Source organism: Eriocheir sinensis, chromosome 6 (assembly GCF_024679095.1).
Source record: "Eriocheir sinensis breed Jianghai 21 chromosome 6, ASM2467909v1, whole genome shotgun sequence".
Classification (NCBI taxonomy): Eukaryota; Metazoa; Arthropoda; class Malacostraca; order Decapoda; family Varunidae; genus Eriocheir; species Eriocheir sinensis.
In genome coordinates, this window is record NC_066514.1 from 2,388,995 (window position 1) to 2,407,137 (window position 18,143).

At 48.2% G+C, this 18,143-nt stretch overlaps 1 protein-coding gene across 2 annotated transcripts in view; it reads right to left on the reverse strand.

Annotated features, from left to right (window-relative positions):
- LOC126988120 (growth arrest-specific protein 1-like) overlaps window positions 1–11,805 on the reverse strand; it is a 34,381-nt gene extending 22,576 nt beyond the window's left edge. For both annotated transcript variants that reach the window (XR_007741514.1, XM_050845925.1), the window contains exon 1: window positions 11,511–11,805. The gene's annotated coding sequence lies outside the window, so the exon portion shown is untranslated. The remainder of the gene's footprint in view (window positions 1–11,510) is intronic.
- Between the last annotated feature and the right edge of the window lie 6,338 nt (window positions 11,806–18,143).

The window sequence follows — 18,143 nt, forward strand, 5'->3', positions numbered from 1 at the left end:
ATCCTCCACCTGGTTTTCCTATTCCCCCCTCTCTCTCTCTCTCTCTCTCTCTCTCTCTCTCTCTCTCTCTCTCACTTAGGTTTAGGACAGACCACCTAGTTTGAGCCTTAGGGCCTGTGTGGTCTGGTCATCTCTGTAAGTCTATGTAATCTCTCTCTCTCTCTCTCTCTCTCTCTCTCTCTCTCTCTCTCTCTCTCTCTCTCTCTCTCTCTCTCTCTCTCTCTCTTCCCCACCTCCCCAAATATCGTGTACTGGATCATGGAGTCTGAGTGGTTTGATTTTCTATGTAAATCTATGTAAATCTCTCTCTTCCCCTCCCCTCTTCCCCCAATATCGTATACCCGTCATCACCTCTCGCCCCGGCTGTTCCTACCGTGGGCGTGGCGGCAGCTCCTGGGTATGAGTTAGTGCTGCCCCGCGCCCACACCTCCCTCGGCGGACCCCTGCAGGCCTCAGACACAAGCCCACGCCCTCTTATATTCGCTTTCAATTATGCCTCTTCACTTCTCCACACCCTTCATCATGCGTCTTGTCTCTCCAGCAGTTTCAGTCCACGGTAAAGTACATAAAGGGACGAGCCAACGTTGGGGCGGACTTCTCGCGTCTGGTAGCAGAGTAATCTTATCAAGGTAAAGGGAGGCGGTGGCTGAATGGATAGCGTGACGGCGCCGCGTTCAGGACGACGTGAGTTCAATCCCCGACCGGTGCCACCAAGCTGGGATTTTTCAACCGCCGCCGAGTGGCTTAAAACTACCCACATGCTGTCCAGAAGACCACCTATCAACCCGGACTCTAGATTCTAGGATTCTCACTCTCGCACACGACGAGTATCTGCAGTTCTTAATAATGCTTCCTCAAACCTCCTCCTCTCTCTCTACTTCCCTTCTGTGTTCTTGATTATGTACATACGCCCTTTCTTTACCCGCCTATACACGCCCAGTTGTTCCCTCCCTCACCGCTCTCGCACACGACGAGTATCTGCAGCTTCTTAATAATGCTTCCTCAAACCTCCTCCTTTCTCTCTACTTCCCCTCTGTGTTCTTGATTATGTACATACTCCCTAAACCAATGTAATAGTAGTAGTAGTAGTAGTAGTAGTAGTAGTAGTAGTAGTAGTAGTAGTGATGGCCCTCTCTTTACCCGCTTATATATACCCAGTTGTTTCCTCCCTCTCCCCTCTCACACACCCCAACTATCTGCAGCTTCTTAATAATCCTTCCTCAATCCTCCTCCTTCATTCTCTCTACTTCCCTTCTGTGTTCTCTATTCAGCTATACGCCCAGTTGTTCCCTCCCTCACCGCTCTCGCACATGACGCGTATCTGCAGTTTCTAAATAATGCTTCCTCTCAATCCTCCTTCATTCTCTCTACTTCCCTTCTGTGTTCTCTATTCACCTATACGCCCTGTTGTTCCCTCCCTCACCGCTCTCGCACATGACGCGTATCTGCAGTTTCTAAATAATGCTTTCTCTCAATCCTCCTTCTTTCTCTCTACTTTCCTTCTGTGTTCTCTATTCACCTATACGCCCTGTTGTCCCCCTCCCCCACCCCTCCAACTATCTGCGGCTTCATAATAATCCTTCCTCAATCCTCCTCCTTCATTCTCTCGACTTTCCTTCTGTGTTCTCTATTCAGCTATACGCCCTGTTGTCCCCCCTCCCTCACCCCTCCCCCACAAGTACAGGCTACCCTCTTCAGCCTGATGCACTGTTATCAGCGACCGCCATCTCCCCTCCGCCCGGCTGATGATGACACAGCCGCCAACACCTCAAAGATATTACCTCGCCACATCCCATCACATGCCGCTGCTCCTCGCCGCGGCCCGCACCTCCGCCCCGCCCTCAGGTGTCGCTTACTACCCTGGGACGTGGGGCGGAGGGAGGGAGGTGTCTGGTTCTGTGCTAGATATTGAGAGAGGGAGGGAGGGAGATGATGAGATGTACGGTACTAGAAATGGAGGGTAGAAGGGAGGGAAGGGCATTGTAGTGTATTAGATATTAAGGAGGGAAGGAGGGAGGGAAGGAAGGAGGGGTTTTGAAGTGTGCTAAAAGGGAGGGAGGGAAGGGAGGCAGGGAGGGAGGGAGGGATCTTGAAGTGTGTTTGATATTGAGGAGGGAAGAAGGGAGGGAAGGAGGGAGGGAGAGAGAGGAGGGAAAGAGGAAGGGAGGGGAGAGAAGGAGGGGTCTGGGATTGTGCTAGATATTGAGGGAGGGAAGGAGGGATAGAGGAAGGGAGGGAGGGGTCTGGTAGTGTTCTAGAAATTGAGGGAGAGAAGGAGGGAAAGAGGAAGGGAGGGAGAGAAGGAGGGGTCTGGGATTGTGCTAGATATTGAGGGAGGGAAGGAGGGATAGAGGAAGGGAGGGAGGGTCTGGTAGTGTGCTAGATATTGAGGGAGGGAGGGAGGGATGTGCTGGGGTGTACTAGGAAGGGGGGGAAGAAGGGAAGGACCTCTGATCTCCGTCCAAGGCCACAATGCATTCAGGTAAGAAATCAAGCAAATGGGGTACTGGGATTCATGTCAAGGAGCGTAAGCAATAGAAACGCTGAAGTCATCCTCAAGCGATACTTAGCATTAGTTAGACCTCATCTCGATCATGCGGTTCAGTTCTGGTCACCTTACTGAAGAATGAATGTCAAAATGTTAGAATCGGTGCAGAGGAGGGAGAGGTTGGACAGTTTGGTTTAGTCGGCGCAACATCTGTGGTCATATGCCGGAGAGAGACAGGAGGGGAAGGAATTATAGGAGAAGGGAACAGACCCCAGGAGACGGGACACAACCCCCGATTAATACCTGGTACCCATTCACTGCTGGGTGGACAGGGGCAACGTAGGGTATCGGAAAAGCCGCCCAAATTGTTCCACTCCCCCGGGGAATCGAACCCGGGCTCTCTCATTTGTTAGCCGAGTGTGCTAACCACTGCACCACGAAGCCCCTTAGGAACGTACCATATGAGGAAAGACTTAAAACAATCAAACTTGTATGCTCTAGAAAGGCGAAGGGAGCTATCGAGGAGACTTAATCAAAATCTATATATGGATAAAGCGCTTTAATAAGGGTAATATCAATAAGATTCTGATGTTAAGAGAGCCGCATAGGACATGTACTGATGGGTTGAAATTATATAAATCCAAATTCAACAAGGACATCGCCAAGAATTGATTTTCCGACGGAGTGGTGGACGAGTGGAACAGGCTTGGCAGTCATGTTGTGAGTGCCAATACAACATTCACATTAATTAAGATTACACAAGTTCCTTTAAAAAAACAATCTAACTATCTATCTGTGTCTAGCTGTCTCTGTCTATCTGTCTACCTATCTGTCTATCTGTCCGGGTGTGAGGGGCTGTGAGGGAGAGAGGAGAGGACCCTTGCGTCACCCTTCTCTGCGAGCCTCTCAACTAATCATCAGTTCTGGCACTACAGTTTATGCCTCTGGCCCACACACAACGGCACCTCTCTGACAGCGATGACGTGCTCCCGTGAATTGTTAATATGGATTGTTTAATGTAAGACCGCACACACACTCACACACACTCTCTCTCTCTCTCTCTCTCTCTCTCTCTCTCTCTCTCTCTCTCTCTCTCTCTCTCTCTCTCTCACACACACACACACACACACGACAGATAGAGATTGATAGATAGAGATAGGCAGAGAAATACATAGATAGACAGATAGACATAGACATACAGATAGACAGACAGACAGGTAGACAAACTTACATACATAGAGACAGACAGACAGACAGGGACAGACAGATATAGATACAGACAGATAAGACACAGACACACAGACAGACAGACAGACAGACAGATTCATATATATTAAGACCAGGGTGCCCAGCATTCTGCCTCTCCCAAAACAAGACAAGTGCCTCTCTATCCTCCGTACCCCCCCTATCCCCCCCCCTCCCCCCCTGTTCGTCACCCCACCTCCCTATCTCGCCTCCCCCCCCACCCCCTCCCCCCGCTGTCCTGCTATCCTATCTATTCTGCATCATCTTATTGAATACTATAGCCGCCTCTCTCTCTCTCTCTCTCTCTCTCTCTCTCTACATTCTCTAGTTTGGCTCCAAGCAACGTCACGCATAAACCACGCCTCGGCCGTGTGTCTCCTCCCACAAACCTGCGCGTGACCTGACCTGGTGTATATAGACTTGGTGATGAGCATCGTGCGGCTGGTCTTCGGTCACTCAGCAAGGGACAAAAATAGCCATCACGCGCTGGGACGCACACTCCAAGGCCGCACTGAGTACTCGGATTACAAGCGCGGGTAAGTTGGTCACTCATTCTCAGAAAAAAATTAGTGGTCATCGGCTCTCTCTCTCTTTGATGATATATCAGGCTTAACCCCTTGACTGCGGATTTCCTACAGTCAGACCTCACCAAGCTACAGGAATGGATCAAAAAGTGGCTGCTACAGTTCAGTGAAGAAAAGTATAAAGTCATGTACCTTGGGAGGGGAATCCAGCACACCAATACCACATGGGAAACACTCCACTATCCACCACAGAGGCAGAGAAAGACCTGGGAGTGTATGTTACCAGGCTACCAGTGAAGGGATATCCAGCACACCAATACCACATGGGAAACACTCCACTATCCACCACAGAGGCAGAGAAAGACCTGGGAGTGTATGTTACCAGGCTACCAGTGAAGGGATATCCAGCACACCAATACCACATGGGAAACACTCCACTATCCACCACAGAGGCAGAGAAAGACCTGGGAGTGTATGTTACCAGGCTACCAGTGAAGGGATATCCAGCACACCAATACCACATGGGAAACACTCCACTATCCACCACAGAGGCAGAGAAAGACCTGGGAGTGTATGTTACCAGGCTACCAGTGAAGGGATATCCAGCACACCAATACCACATGGGAAACACTCCACTATCCACCACAGAGGCAGAGAAAGACCTGGGAGTGTATGTTACCAGGCTACCAGTGAAGGCCAAATCCGTGCCAATCGCAGCGGACGGGTTAATTAAGTTATAGTAATAATCGTCTTGTTATTCTTATAAATAGTATATTCAAGGCGTAGTTGTTCCTCTCGCCTAAGCAAGGAGTGAGTGCAGCCTTCATAGGAACAGCTGTTACGGGATGACTGTGAGGCAGACACGGACAACACAGTGAAGTGGACCATCGCCTCGCCCCAACACTGCAAGACTCTGGAGGGTCAGGGACGCCAATAGCTATAGACTTCGATCACGTCACAGATAGATAGATAGATATTTATTGACCACAAATGTACATAAAACCAAAACATCATACATAAATCGGAAGTTATTTAACCCGGTAGATGCGACGGGCCAAATTTGTGGCTTTACCGTGTAGCAGCGACGGGCCAAATTTGTGGCTTTACCGTGTAGCAGCGACGGCTAAATTTGTGGCTTTACCGTGTAGCAGCGACGGGCCAAATTTGTGGCTTTACCGTGTAGCAGCAACAGGCTTTACCGTGTAGCAGCGATCCGCCAAATTTGTGGATTTACCTTTTAGCAGCGACGGGCCAAATTTGTGGCTTTACCGTGTAGCAGCGACAATTTGTGGCTTTACCGTGTAGCAGCGACCAAATTTGTGGCTTTACCGTGTAGCAGCGACTAGCTAAATTTGTGGCTTTACCGTGTAGCAGCGACGGGCCAAATTTGTGGCTTTACCGTGTAGCAGCGACGGGCCAAATTTGTGGCTTTACCGTGTAGCAGCGACGGGCCAAATTTGTGGCTTTACCGTGTAGCAGCGACGGGCCAAATTTGTGCCTTTACCGAGTAGCAGGGCCAAATTTGTGGCTTTACCGTGTAGCAGCGACGGGCCAAATTTGTGGCTTTACCGTGTAGCAGCGACGGGCCAAATTTGTGGCTTTACCGTGTAGCAGCGACGGGCCAAATTTGTGCCATGATATAAACCCCCAAAATAGATGATACATAATCTGATCACAAATGCTTTGATATATATTATGAAATGGTTTGTGTGAGGGGTGATTTTTTCTCATTTTTCTCGCTTAGAGGGACCATTAAGAAACATGGTCCCCGCTGCTACCGGGTTAAGAATGTTAGTTTCGTTAATATAAAAACATTTCCAATTTGTTATTCACATTCAGCACTTAAGTACAATCTTTATATAGTCACTAAAATATACAGAACTCTGGTGTCGTTACCGGCTTAAAAAATAGTTAAAAAAATATTAAAACTTTACAAATTTACACACACACACACACACACACACACACACACACACACACACACACACACATCGTCGTTATTGTGTTAATCTCTCTCTCTCTCTCTCTCTCTCTCTCTCTCTCTCTCTCTCTCTGTCTGTCTGTCTGTCTGTCTGTCTGTCTGTCTGTCTGTCTGTCTGTCTGTCTGTCTGTCTGTCTGTCTGTCTGTCTGTCTGTCTGTCTGTCTGTCTGTCTGTCTGTCTCTCTCTCTCTCTCTCTCTCTCTCTCTCTCTCTCTCTCTCTCTCTCTCTCTCTCTCTCTCTCTCTCTCTCTCTCTCTCTCTCTCTCTCATGACACACACACACACACACACACACACACCTGAAACGCTCTCTCTCTCTCTCTCTCTCTCTCTCTCTCTCTCTCTCTCTCTCTCTCTCTCTCTTCGACTTAACATTCACTAAAACAGAAATGCAAAGTCTTGGTGAAATTCAGTCTAATACGATTTCGCTAAGGCTTAAGAACAGACCACCTAGTTCTGGCCATTGGGTCTGTGTGGTCTGAATATCTATGGAAATCTATGTAAATCCTCCAGCAAGCTCTACCCCTCCCCCCCCCCCCCCATAATCCCCCTCCTCCCATCCTCAGCCCCTGTTATTTGTCCCATCCCGCCCTACTACGGCGAGCATTCAATCTTGAGGTCATCCTACCTACCCCGTACCTGCCCCTCACCCCCCCCTGCCCCCCTAATCTCGACTCATCCCCCGCCATATATTCCCTTCCTTGCCCCCCTCGCTGAGTCCCTTCACCTGTCCCATTCCCTTCCCCCCCCTCATTAGAAACACGATATAGTTTTTATTGAGTATTATTTAGGAGCTATTAACGAAGGCAGCTTTGATGGTCACCTCCTCCTTCTCTTCCTCTTCTTCCTCTTCCTCATTTTCGTCCTCCACCTTCTCTTCCTTCTCCTTCTCCTCCTATTTTTCCTCCTCCTCAGCATCAGGCATTAACGGAAGGAGCATTCTTGACGGTACTTTCTACTCATGCTCATCCCTATACTGTCCAAATCCCTCATGCAAGAGTTAACCAGCATCTTCACTCTTTCATCCCTATACTGTCCAAACCCCTTATGCAAGAGTTAACCAGCATCTTCACTCTTTCATCCCTATACTGTCCAAACCCCTTATGCAAGAGTTAACTAGCATCTTCACTCTTTCATCCCTCACGCTGGTAAACTCATGAACAATCTTCCTTCATCTGTATTCTTTCAAGAGGAGGGTATCAGGACACCTCTCCTCCCGAAATTGACCTCTCTTTCGGCCACCTCTTTGGATTCTTTTTTGTAGGAGCAGCGAGTAGCGGGCTTTTTTTATTAATGTTTCGTTTTTTGTGCCCTTGAGCTGTCTCCTTTGTTGTAAAAAAAAACAAAAAAAACAATTTCTTCCTTCCAACCTTATGAAGAACGCCTCAAGCGATTCAACCTCTTCACGTTGGAAAAGCAGGCGACTCCGAGGGGACTAGATATGTTTTTAAGTACCTCAAGAAGTTCAGCAACGTCGATCACTCTAAACACTCTTCAATCTAACCTGAGAATAAGAAACATCGGTAAAACAATTCAACTGAAGCGATGCAGTACACAGATATCGGCAGGAGTTATTTTTCGAACAGATTTGTCCGCCACCGGAACAGCCTTCCTGCACATGTAGTGGTTGACAGATTGATTAGTAACCCGGTAGCAGCGACGGGCCAAATTTGTGGCTTTACCTTGTAGCAGCGACGGGCCAAATTTGTGGCTTTACCGAGTAGCAGCGACGGGCCAAATTTGTGGCTTTACCGTGTAGCAGCGACGGGCCAAATTTGTGGCTTTACCGTGTAGCAGCGACGGGCCAAATTTGTGGCTTTACCGTGTAGCAGCGACGGGCCAAATTTGTGGTATAACCCCCCAAAATAGATGATGCATAATCTGATCACAAATGCTTTGATATATATTATGAAATGGTTTGTGTGAGTGATGATTTTTTCTCATTTTTCTCGCTTAGAGGGACCATTAAGAAACATGGTCCCTGCTGCTACTGGGTTAAATAACGAGAAGCAGGCGGTTTCGCGAGGAGCCAACAGGGTTTCTGCTGCCTGCTCGTCCATGGTTTTATGTTTATCTCCCTCTCCTTCTCCTCCTCCTCCTCTTAAGCATCAGCCTCCCAGCGTCAGCGTGAACCTCAATTTCTCAAGATTAAGGTCCAGGCGGGAAATTGGCTTAAAACACCTCACTGCCGTCCCTTCCTCGGCCTCTCCCTGCCTCACCTTCCCTTCCATTCTTTCCCTACATTCCCATTCCTTCTCCTTACCTGATCCCTCACGCCTTATACCAGTCCCACACCTCCCCTCAGCCCCTCACTTTCCCTTCTGCAATGCCTTTCCCCTTCCCCCTCACTCCTCTCCCCTCCCTCACCTCTTCTCTTCCCCTCATCCTATGCCCTCTATTACCCCTCCCCCCCTCTCCCCCCCCCCGGCGGATAGCACAAAAGCGACGTTCCCGTACAGCGCGTCGAGTTTATGGCTGAAGGCTTTATGGTAGCGGGTGGTGGTGGTGGTGGTGGTGGTGCAGGTGTGTGTGTGTGTGTGTGTGTGTGTGTGAGAGAGAGAGAGAGAGAGAGAGAGAGAGAGAGAGAGAGAGAGAGAGAGAGAGAGAGAGAGAGAGAGAGAGAGAGAGAGAGAGAGAGAGATTTAATAGTTTACAATTTTATTTTTTTTCTATTTCTTTTTCATTTTTTTCGTAATTTTTCCTCTAATTTTTTTTTGGACCTGTTTATCATTAACGTCAAAATGTGAAGGCTATAAAGTTATGTGTCCGAGGCTGAATGGACGGGCGGTTACCTGCTATTAAGAGGCCCCCTTCGACCCTCCCTGCCCCCTCTCCCCCCTACCATAATGTACTACTAAGCCATGATGTACTACTGCTATGCTATGCCCCATCCCCTCCCCCCTTCCCTCCTCCTCTCTCCCTCACCCTCACCAGTGACTTGAAGCAAACAAAACACTGCAAGTCCGCCTGTAAGAAAGCCAATACAATGCTTGGGTTCATAGCGAGGAACATCGAATACAAGACGCCGGGAGTTATGTTATCCTTGTATAATTCGCTGGTAAGGCCCCACCTGGAATACGCCGTGCAGTTCTGGTCTCCAAATTACAGGAAAGACATTGAATTACTTGAGAGAGTACAGCGCCCTACGAAGAGCGACTCGAGCGACTCAACCTCTTCACGCTGGAAAAGAGACGCCTGCGGGGAGACATGATACAAGTCTTTAAGTACCTGAACAAGCTCAGCAACGTTGGTCACTCCAAACTCTTCACGCTACAAACCAACCTGAGAACAAGAAACAACGGAAAAACAATTCAAGCAAAGCGAGTTATTTCTCGAATAGAGTTGTTCGCCACTGGAACAGCCTCCCTGCTGAAGTGGTTAGCGCAGAGATCATCAACTCCTTCAGGAAACGCATTGATCGCCACTTTGCTGCATCGGGAGTGAACTGAACGTATCCAAGAGTAGAAACACAAGTCCTTTAATCCTTCCCTGCAAGCCACTAACGGATCGATTACATCACTGAGAGCAGGCAACCTTCTAATGAGGCAACATGCTTTCTGCTGCCTGCTAGTCTATGTTTCCATGTTTCCTCTCCTCCAAAACCCCAACCTCCTGCCATACCCCTCCTATGCCATGCCCGCCTCCCCTCCTCCTACCCCCTCTCCCCCTCCTGCCATGCTTCCTCTACCCCCCTACCACACATCTTCCTCCTCTTCCTCTCCCTCTTCTATCTCTCATTTTCCTCCTCCTCCTCCTCTTTCCTCTCTTCCTCCTCTTCCTTGCCTTACTTCTTTCTTCTCTCCCTCCTCTTCCTCCTCCTCCTCCTCTTCCTCCTCCCTTCCCTGCTTCTTAATTTTCCTCCTCCTCCTCCTCCTCCTCTTGACCCCCTCTTCCCTCTTATCCCACCTCCTCTTCCTCCTCCTCTTGCCCCACAACCTCCCCTGCCATGCCCTACCTTACCCTCCCTTCCTTCCTACCCTGCCATACCCAAGATACCCCCTTCCCCTCCCTCCCTGTCATGCCCCCATACCCTCCCTCCCTTCCCCTCCTTCCCTTCCCATCCCCATCTTAACCCCCGACCCTCCCTTCCCTCCCATACCCACAATACCCCTCTTCCTTCCCTTCCCTGCTTCCCCCGGGCCGACACTGAGCCTTTTCGTCCCCCAGTGTTTCCTTAATCCCCGGAGCTTATCGCCATCCCAGCGCAGTACGGGATATGAAGGACTCTTTTAGGATAAGGTTTGGGGGGTTATGAAGCGTCCTATCCTTTCCCTCCGCCGCCGCAAGTATGTTAAGCGAGGAGTGTTGAGTCGATATTCTCAAAAGCTTTCGCCGCTCAAGTCATCAGCTATTTCGAAAGGACAAAAAGGAGCTCAATCGGTTCTAATGAGTGTTCTGTTAGGTTCATGGCACAGAAGAAGGGTCACACTACCACCAGGGTCTTAAAACTACCCCTGGAAATGCCCAGAACTCCTACGAAAGCCTTGTCTAATGCATGTTTGTGCCCTGGTCTGTGTTAGAATATGGCCGTGGATGGTCTAACACTCCCCTTCCCCCAATGCGATGCTGGTGTTAATAGTGTCGCGTGGGAGCTGGTGGGACGCTTTACTGCTAATGATATGGGTTTTAGAAGCGATGAACAAAGAATCTGGATGATCTAATATATACTCCACTCCTCCTTCCTCTCCCTTATGTGATGCTGGTGTCGTTGAAAGTCTCGTTACTGTTAATGATCTGGGTTTTAGAAGCGATAAAATAAGAATCCGGATGATCTAATATATACTCCCATCCTCCTTCCTCTCCCTTATGTGATGCTGGTGTTGTTCAAAGTCTCGTTACTGCTAATGATCTGGGTTTTAGAAGCGATAAAATAAGAATCTACTTGATCTGAGACTCCCATCCTCCTTCCTCTCCCTCATACGATGCTGGTGTTGTTCAAAGTCTCGTTACTGTTAATGATATGGGTTTTAGAAGCGATGAACTAAGAATCTATATGATCTAACACTCCCCTCTCCCTTACGTGTTCTTGGGCGCAATGTTTAAAAATATGGCTCTCATGAGGCTGCCGCGGACCCCCATGCCTTGACAAGCTAACTCAAGACCCGCAGTAGTATATTGGTGTAGTCACGCACGTGTTGTATAGTTCAATGGGTGGTTAATGTGACCCTCAGTACCTACTTAAATATATCATTAATTATCCATATACACATTACCGGTTTTGCTTATGTTCCAATTAAAGGGCATACACTATTGTTCTTCCTGAGCGACCTACCTTAAGCCACGAGGGAGACTGAAGGATAGAGGCCGTAGCTACCTCCTCCAAGACAACGGGGTGCCATGCCCGCTAGACAGGAGACAAGAGCCTTCTTCTCGCCCTCCCTGACGCTGTAGTACCTGTAGGAATTCACTGCGCCCTAGGACAGAGGCACGGCACCTTCCCTCGGTAACCTGCTCTTCCCTGTCAAACTCACACGGCACGCACACGGGAGACCAAATGCCGCCCACACCTGGAGGTTCACTACTGAGGGGCGGCCGCGCGGGGTAGACTGACTTCAACGGAGATTAAGATGTGTGGGATGATTGTAAGCAACCCTCACTACACCCCAGACCTAATGAAGTGCTTGACAATTACTGGGATTTCTGGCTCTCCCGGACGTGTTCAAGGCTTGGGACGTACTGGACGCTCATCACAGCTTTCTGATAAATGTGTTTCATCTCTTTACAAGCACGACAAGCTGAGGAAAACCACTGAAATAATACATATACAAGATCTTAGCAGGCAACGCAAGGGTTTTCAGCATGCCGCGGCTCCTCCCACGGCGAGTTGCCACAGGCTGCCACGGGGCCCTCACACACTATTTCCAAAGGCCAAAATGGAGGTTAATCGAGTTATATTGAGTGTTCTTCTAGGTTCACGGTACAGAAGAAGGCTCATACTACCAGCAGGGTCATACAAGTACCCCTGGAAAGGCCCTAAACTCCCACGAAGGACTAGTAAGTTACGTGTTCTTGGGCCCTGAAATGTTTTAAAATATGGCCCTATTGTATTTTTCCCGTCGAGCTCTGCACCGCAAGTACATCCGCGGCTTTGTGCTCCTCACCCAGCAATGATGAGCGACACAACAGAATACAAAATAAATCTACAGAACGATAATGACTCGCGCGAGGCAGTCCCAAGTCTTGCCCCGGGGCGACAAAAAAGAGTATGATCAGCCACCAACCAGCACGAAGGCGGTTTTTCCTTTTCCTAAGTTATTTTTAAAACGGTGTGAAGGCTCTGAGGGAGGCGGAGGGCGGCGAGGCAGGGGCAAGGCAGGGGCTGAGTGGAGTCCTGTGCAGGGTTCGAGGGGCATGGGTATGGTGGTACAGCACTCCAAAGGGAACATGAGCTCTACCTGGCACCTCATCCGCCCCCTCCACCCATCACCCACCACCCCATCCCGACACCTCCCTCCTCCTCCTCTCATCCCAAGACAACTTCATCAGCTCGGCCCGTGCGAGAGCTGTGTGTTTGTTTGTTTGTTCGTATCTTCCCACTGGCCGTCATGTGAACCTGTCCTGCAGCCTTGGACCCAAACACCCCCTGGGAAGCTATACCCGGCCCTGCCCTATACCCCCCATCCACCCGTACATCCACATTAGTCATCCACAGCGTCATCCATCTCGGGGACCTTCACCTCTCATGACAACCCATTCCGCCCCTCCCTCCCTCGGCCCTGCCCTGCCCTCCCCACACAGTGTTCTATTCTACCGAAGTACCCCCTCTCACCCCCCTCCCTCCCTCCCGCTAACCCACATCTCCACTCCCTTTCTTTTCCACCGCTCTCTCCGCGCACCTCAGTCACATGCTCTAGTCCGCGCTATGCTTCATCTTAGGCCTCAGACACCCTACCATCACCGCAGTGCCCATATCCCTATTCTGCTAAAGTACACCCTCCCATCCCCCCGCTAACCGCATCTACACTCTTAACCAACGCGTCACAGACATTCCTCTCGCCTCAGACATAAATACACCCAATTCTATCAAAGTACACCCTCCCTCCTCCCGCTAACCGCATCTACACTCTCTTAACCAACCCCAGTCACAGACATTCCTCTCGCCTCAGACATAAATACACCCAATTCTATCAAAGTACACCCTCCCATCCCCCCGCTAACCGCATCTACACTCTCTTTTCCAACGCGTCACAGACATTCCTCGCACCTCAGACATAAATACACCCAATTCTATCAAAGTACACCCTCCCATCCCCCCGCTAACCGCATCTACACTCTCTTAACCAACGCCAATGACAGACATTCCTCTCACTTCAGACATAAATACACCCATTTCTATCAAAGTACACCCTCCCATCCCCCCGCTAACCGCATCTACACTCTCTTAACCAACGCGTCACAGACATTCCTCTCGCCTCAGACATAAATACACCCAATTCTATCAAAGTACACCCTCCCATCCCCCCGCTAACCGCATCTACACTCTCTTAACCAAAGCCAGGCACAGACATTCCTCGCACCTCAGACATAAATACACCCATTTCTATCAAAGTACACCCTCCCATCCCCCCGCTAACCGCATCTACACTCTCTTTTCCAACGCGTCACAGACATATTCCTCTCACCTCAGACATAAATACACCCAATTCTATCAAAGTACACCCTCCCATCCCCCCGCTAACCGCATCTACACTCTCTTAACCAACGCCAAAGACATTCCTCTCGCCTCAGACATAAATACACCCATTTCTATCAAAGTACACCCTCCCATCCCCCCGCTAACCGCATCTACACTCTCTTAACCAACGCCAAAGACATTCCTCTCGCCTCAGACATAAATACACCCAATTCTATCAAAGTACACCCTCCCACCTCCCGCTAACCGCATCTACACTCTCTTTTCCAACGCGTCACAGACATTCCTCGCACCTCAGACTTAAATACACCCATTTCTATCAAAGTACACCCTCCCATCCCCCCGCTAACCGCATCTACACTCTCTTAACCAACGCGTCACAGACATTCCTCGCATCTCAGACATAAATACACCCAATTCTATCAAAGTACACCCTCCCTCCTCCCCCTAACCGCATCTACACTCTCTTTACCAACCCCAATGACAGACATTCCTCTCGCCTCAGACTTAATACACCCAAACATCCATTATTTCCTCCCCCTTATGTCCCCTGGTCCCCTTAACCATAGAGTTCATACCTGCACGCTATCCTCCACACACCAACTCACGCTACATTCTACCGCCATTTCTTCCATCTCTCTGGCTTCAAGTTCATACACACATATATATATACCAATAACCCCTAATCTCCTGCCCCTAATGCCCCCTTCTCCCGCTAGCATAGAGTTAATGCCTACCCAAAACAACCCAATTCAGCATTTCTCGACTTGTATCTGTGTTCACTCGTGGCTATGGGTTCCTATATATAGCAAAGGTTATCAATTCTCCCATATAATCCACCTATCTTAAGAGTTCAAGTCTGTACATATATCTCGACTCGTAGCAATGAAATCACTTATGGAAATGGATTCACTTTTAGCAATGGGTTGACTCGTAGCCATGGGTCCGTACGAAGGTTCTAAATCCTTATCTTCCTACTATATTAAAAGTTTATACCTGCAAACATGTCTCAGCTCTTTCACACGTAGCAATATGGTTTTACTTACAGCACTGGGTTCATAGGTAAGTTTATTCCGACTAGAAAAATGTTTAAGGAGAAGCGTTTTTTCTCTACAAAGGAGGCTGATTAATGGTAAAAACACTTAACAAGACGAAACCCTCTAATCTCTTCTCCCATAAGGAAAGAAGAAATTAATGGAGAGAGATCAGGGGCGTGGAAGTTTTAGTTAATAAGGCTTGGCAGTCATGGGGTGATTATGGAGGCGATAGACGGCTTAGTGAAAAGATTAGAACAGTTTATGGACAGAAAGGATGTTAATTAAGGAACATTTTCTTAAATATTCGCCACAAAAAAGCATATTTGACGAGGCTTTCACAGGAGTATTGGGCATTTCCATGGACATTTTCACAAACATTCGGCGCACAAAAAAGCATATTTGACGAGGCTTTCACAGGAGTATTGGGCATTTCCATGGACATTTTCACAAACATTCGGCGCACAAAAAAGCATATTTGACGAGGCTTTCACAGGAGTATTGGGCATTTCCATGGACATTTTCTTAAATATTCGCCACACAAAAAAGCATATTTGACGAGGCTTTCACAGGAGTATTGGGCATTTCCATGGACATTTTCTTAAACATTCCGCGCACAAAAAAGCATATTTGACGAGGCTTTCACAGGAGTATTGGGCATTTCCATGGACATTTTCACAAACATTCGGCGCACAAAAAAGCATATTTAACGAGGCTTTCACAGGAGTATCGGGCATTTCCATGGACATTTTCACAAACATTCGGCGCACAAAAAAGCATATTTAACGAGGCTTTCACAGGAGTATTGGGCATTTCCATGGACATTTTCACAAACATTCGGCGCACAAAAAAGCATAATTGACGAGGCTTTCACAGGAGTATTGGGCATTTCCATGGACATTTTCTTAAACATTCCGCGCACAAGAAAGCATATTTGACGAGGCTTTCACAGGAGTATTGGGCATTTCCATGGACATTTTCACATTCAGCGCACAATAAACATATTTAACGAGGCTTTTACAGGAGTATTGGGCATTTCCGTGGGTAGCTTTATGACCTTTCTGGTAGTCTGACCCTTCTTCTGTAGCATGACCCTAAAAAAACACTCAATAGAACCCGACTGACCTTCTTTTCGGCCTTTTAGAACTAGATGATATGAAAGGTTGGAGTGTTTGACCTTGTGAGACGTTGCTGCCCTCAGTAAGCCGTCGGGCCCTTACAGACTTATTTTGTTCTTAAATGATTACGTTTTGGGTGACTTGTATGTATATATTCTAATCTGCTCATATCAACATGTGCTATACCCACCCTCATGTCAGCCAGTTCTAAATTATGTCTTCAGTCATGTATGTTATGATGGATTATTCAAGAGACCTCTCCACCCAAAACTGACCTCTCTTTTGGGCACTCTTTGTGGGAGCGTGTGGGTAGCAGGCTTTTTTCTATATACACTCCTTGTTGCCCTTGAGCCGTCTCCTTTGTTGTAAAAAAAAAAATATCATTCCTTGGTGTGTTTTATCTCATGTTCCCTTATTTATGCTCAAAACACCTGAAAACACTGCGTCACTAGTTGTCACACGGATTATGAGAGATTTCCCCGGCCAAGAACACATATTTGACAAGGCTTTCGTAGGAGTTGTGGGCATTTCCAGGGGTAGTTTTATGACCCTGGTGGTAGTGTGACCCTTCCTCTGTACCGTGAACCTGAAGAAACACACATTTGACAAGGCTTTCGTAGGAGTTGTGGGCATTTCCAGGGGTAGTTTTATGACCCTGTAGTGACCTTCCTCTGTACCATGAACCTAAGGAAACACATTTGACAAGGCTTTCGTAGGAGTTTTGGGCATTTCCAGGAGTAGTTTTATGACCCTGGTGGTAGTGTGACCCTTCCTCTGTACCATGAACCTAAGGAAACACACATTTGACAAGGCTTTCGTAGGAGTTGTGGGCATTTCCAGGGGTAGTTTTATGACCCTGGTGGTAGTGTGACCCTTCCTCTGTACCGTGAACCTGAAGAAACACTCATTAGAACCCGACTGACCCTCTCTTTGACCTTTAGAAGTAGGTGATATGAGAAGCGAGTGTCTTTATACTAACCCGAGTCTGGTCCTGGTAAACGATCGCGACCCCCATGCAGCTGGCGACGGGCATGCAGACAGACATCGGTTGCACTTGGCTCTTTCAGCACCTCGCTTTTCTTCGTGTCCGAGTTTCTTTTGTGTCTCAAGAGTACCTTATGGACACGGGCCGTCTCATAAACCTCTTAATCTAAAGCGCCACAACTTCCGCTAACTCTTGTCTGGCGGCGGCGGTGGCGGCTGAACCCTACCACTGAAATTTGGGTCGCATCATAAGACATTTCACCGACCAAGAACACATATTTGACAAGGCTTTCGTGGGAGTTTTGGGCATTTCCAGGAGTAGTTTTTAGACCCTGGTGGTAGTTTGACCCTTCTTCTGTACCATGAACCTGAAGAAACACTCATTAGAACCCGACTGACCCCCTCTTTGACCTTTAGAAACAGCTGATGTTAGAAGCGAGTATCTTGTAAAACCAGCCAAAGTTGGGTCGGTATTTTAAAACACCTATTTCTAAAGCTATTTTTAAAGGTCAAAGATGGGGTCAGTCGGGTTCTAATGAGTGTTTCTTTAGGTTCACGGTACAGGAGAAGGGTCACACTACCACCATGGCCATAAAACTACTACTGGAAATACCCACAACTCCTACGAAAGCCTTGTCAAATGTGTGTTTCTTTAGGTTCACGGTACAGAGGAAGGGTCACACTACCACCATGGCCATAAAACTACTACTGGAAATGCCCACAACTCCTACGAAAGCCTTGTCAAATATGTGTTCTTGGGCGGTGAAATGGCTTATGAGTCTCAAGAGTCGGGCTGGTTGTTCTAGAGTCCTCGGCTGCAGCGTTGCCCACCGTGGGATCATAAGCTATTTTCAGGGGGGGTCACGATCGAGCCCTGGAGGAGAGGTTGGAATATCTATTGTTGAAGCATTTGCTATCATCTCAACAAGGGCTTGGGATAAAACTGAGAAGCTTATGAAAAAAAATGCAAAATTATCAACTTCATTTACTTAAGTTTCATATAGTCTACTTACCTGTACCATTGTTAATATATCTGCATGGGAGCGAATTTTGTCTATGTATGCAAGGGGGCGTGAAGGGAAGGACCCCATTCCTGGTAGTAAAAAGGGTAGGGGCCGTATTTTTAACCCGGTAGC